The following is a 3,565-nucleotide window of genomic DNA, read 5'->3' as shown; positions in this document are numbered from 1 at the left end:
TATACATATATACACACATATATATGTATCAGATGGCACTCGTGACAACAACGTTCATAGGTCACGGTGCACAGATCGTCGCGCGATTATCTGACAGCGCGATAATGAGAATAAAATCTTGAGTACCCGAGATTACCCTGATACCGAGGTTACCATGGTCTCGCCGTGATTTCTCGTCGTCGTACCCCGTCAAACTAGTTTCGCCGATGTCAACGGCACGGACCCGTCACACGGTGTGCGTCCCTGTGCGTCACTGCGTGTCACGGTGTGTCACTCGAGAGTCCCCGATGCAGGCGGTAGGAGATCATCCGAGTTACGGTGAAATTATGACGCTATAGATGTCGGAAATTCCAATCCGTTCGGATTCGCGATACTGCATCTTTATTGATGTAACGACGGCTGCGCGCGTGCGTGCGTGCGTGTGTGCGTGCGGGTATGCGTGTGTACGAGCGTTGTTTATGCACCTACTAGGGAAGACGACGGGTGAGTACCATTATCTATTGCAAACGATAACAATGTGACTGGCTCGCACAGTAGGAAGGATCAAAGATCGAAGCTTAGAGGAGCTAGTGGGAGAGTGTACATAGCGACAGAGCCATAGAGATCATTAGCGATATCATAGATATCATCATTAGCGATATCATAGATATCATCATTATATATAATCATTATCATATATTATATATCATCATAGATATCATTAGCGATAGAGCGATAGAGATCATTACATCGTTATTCACTCGATCAAGATCGATTGAATTTGATATTATCGATTACTTCTATCGCGGCACGCGCCGCTAATCTCTCGACACGCTGGCGGGTTTTCTTCTATTATTCATTGCATTTGCTCCACGTGTTGTGACTCCATCCTAATATAAGTAATACCCTCGCGGTGGTATGCGCGCGCGTGTGTGCGTGTGTGCGTTTGTGTGTGGGGAATGTTGTGTGTGAGTGTGCGTGTATGCGTGTGCGTGCGTGCGTGCGAGTGAGTGACCAAAGTACGAGGAAATCAATGGCAGTAACCACACCCTGTGCATCAACGCCACTCGGTCGCGAACGTTAACCCTTAACGGCGACGCGCTGGGCGCCGACAAACCAGGGAAGATCAATGCACGGGGATGAAGGCATTGTATCAGCCGGCGCACACACGCCGCCGGCTGCTTGCTAAACCACCATTTCTATGAAGGGTATTTGAAGGCAGATCGAACAGGCTAAGGGGAGGTTCGCTCACCCAGCATCCGTAATATCCGGAGGATTAGGAACAAGCAAAGGGGAGCAGCTTTGAGGGGGATATTATATGAAGAGTCCAGAAAAACTGCGAGTGGACATTAAAATTCCGACTGGCCAAATACCGTTTATATTAGTGAATGTCGCAAAATCATCAAACAGCCCCCTAATCGTAGCCATAGCCACAGCAATAACCCCTGCCAACAGGATAACGCTATCCATACACACAACCCAAACTCCAATGCCATCTAAAAACCTAATCCCAACTCCCGTGTACAGTATTTCGCCTAAACGGTAGATTGGCATGTGCAGACACTTGACTATCACTCGGAAGTGACTGCGGGAACATATTCCATGCCCAAAGTCCCCAAACACGCGGCATTTCACATTCTAAAAATACACCAAATGCATGCGTGCGCCCGTATAAATGGACAGCCTTCTAGAAAAAACAAAAAACAAACAATCACACTCTTATTCTAAACCCCCGCCTGCACGTTAAGTGAGGGATTATGGAAGCTAGTGGAACTAAGAGCGACACCCTACTGCCTAGAGGGAAGATGGAGTGGCGCTCGCAATGGCAGTTGTGGGGAGGAAAGCGAAATGGGGAGAAGGAAATTGGGTTAAAGATAGAGAGTTGCTATGAGAGAGAAGCAGGGAGAATAGAGAAGAGGCTAGCAAAGAGAAGTGGAGAGAAGAAAGGTGCCACGGGGAGAGCAGGGCAGGGGAAATAGAAGAGAGGCCAGTGCAGAGAAGAGTGGCAAGGCGAGAGGAACGGGGATGAGAAAGAAGCCATTAGGAGAGTGGCATAGGACAGTGTGGCTTCTTACTTCATACTGCTGCATCGACAGCCACAGCTGCTCTTAGTCTTACTGGTGCATGGAAAGCAGAACGGAGAGAAGAAAAGAGTTGAAATAATAGAAGAGCTCTGGATAAAAGAGCAATGAAGAGATAAAAGCATGGAGAGAGAGGAGCAGGGCAGGATGGCTTCTCATGTCATTCTCCCACGTCAACAGCTGCAGCTGCTCCTACTGGTGCACAGGGAGGAGAGGAGAGGAACAGGGAGGAGGAAGGAGCTGAGAGGAGAGAGAGCAGAGAGGCACGGAGAGGGAGGAGCAGGGGCGGATCCAGGATTTTTGAAAGACGGTGTCCAGGAAGAAATAAAGGGCACCTTTTCCTGCTTAATTTTTCTGGTGTTTTTGATAAAAAGGCTGCTGAAGGCCACTTAGGGGCGGTTTGGGGGACCTCCCCAAAGAAATTTTTTTTTAATTGGTGCATTCTGAGAGCATCTGAGCAGTAATTTTGATATCTAGAATGCAAAAATTTATCAGATCCGGTCCCCCGGACGCCCGCGAACCCCTCTTTGCCCATTTCTAAGTTTTTATAACAAATTTGATAAAAAGGCTGCTGAAGGCCACTTAGGGGCGGTTTGGGGGACCTTCCCAAAGAAATTTTTTTTTAATTGATGCATTCTGAGAGCATCTGAGCAGTAATTTTGATATCTAGAATGCAAAAATTTATCATATTCACACACGCTGCCTCTATTTAGCAAGCTAACAATTAGTTTAATATATACACGCAAGTAATGCATGCAGTTGCGTGCACAAAAGCTGGAAACATAATACAAACATAATCCTCGCGAAAATGATAGCAATCAAGCGGAGCTTTCGCACGACTTCTCCGAACAACTATTTTAATAGCTATACAGCGAAACACGCCCCCGCAATTATGTAGTACCGTGTCTTTTAAATAGCGATTCTGATACACAAGGCCGGCGTGCGAGAACTACCAAATTACGCGGCGGACGTCGAAGCCGGTGTGGGGTTATCGCCGCGGAGTCACCGGAGTGCCTCCGCGAATTCGTGCGAAGAACAAATATTTGCCTTCCTCCGAACACTCCGATGATTGGCCCGCCGATTTATAACGAAAACGGATTTGTAGGGAGAGAGCGAGGTAGCCAGCCAGGGCAGGCGCGCGAGATAACATGCAAACAGACAGACAGACAGACAGACAGGCAGCCAGGGCAGGCGCATGGGCAGGCAGGCACACAGGTGAGCGGCCAGGCAGGCGAACAGACAGGCGGGCAGAAAGGCAGGCACGCGCAGGCAGGGAGAAATACACGCAGTCAGGCAGGCAGCAGGCAGGCAGGAACGTGGACTCATTGAACACATCAGAACAGATTCACACTAGCCGTGCTCGGAACACCTAAAAATATTCGGCACACAATCTAGAAAAATATCCGGTAGGATATTTTCAGGTTTCCCTGGCACACCCCGCAACTGCCCCCTTCAACCTAGTATGCCTACTTAGCAGGATTCGAGAGAGACGTGACCCTTAGTTA

General features: G+C 48.4%; 1 protein-coding gene across 1 annotated transcript in view; it reads left to right on the top strand.

The window, feature by feature from the left end:
• Positions 1 to 315: 315 nt before the first annotated feature.
• LOC106816513 (UDP-galactose translocator-like) overlaps positions 316 to 3,565 on the top strand; it is an 18,926-nt gene continuing 15,676 nt past the window's right edge. Inside the window, exon 1 of the mRNA XM_014821140.1 lies at positions 316 to 483. The gene's annotated coding sequence lies outside the window, so the exon portion shown is untranslated. The remainder of the gene's footprint in view (positions 484 to 3,565) is intronic.

This window comes from Priapulus caudatus, unplaced genomic scaffold, assembly GCF_000485595.1.
Source record: "Priapulus caudatus unplaced genomic scaffold, Priapulus_caudatus-5.0.1 Scaffold1400, whole genome shotgun sequence".
Classification (NCBI taxonomy): domain Eukaryota; kingdom Metazoa; phylum Priapulida; class Priapulimorpha; order Priapulimorphida; family Priapulidae; genus Priapulus; species Priapulus caudatus.
The sequence above is the reverse complement of the archived record's forward strand: the minus strand, read 5'-3'. Positions and strand labels throughout refer to the sequence as shown.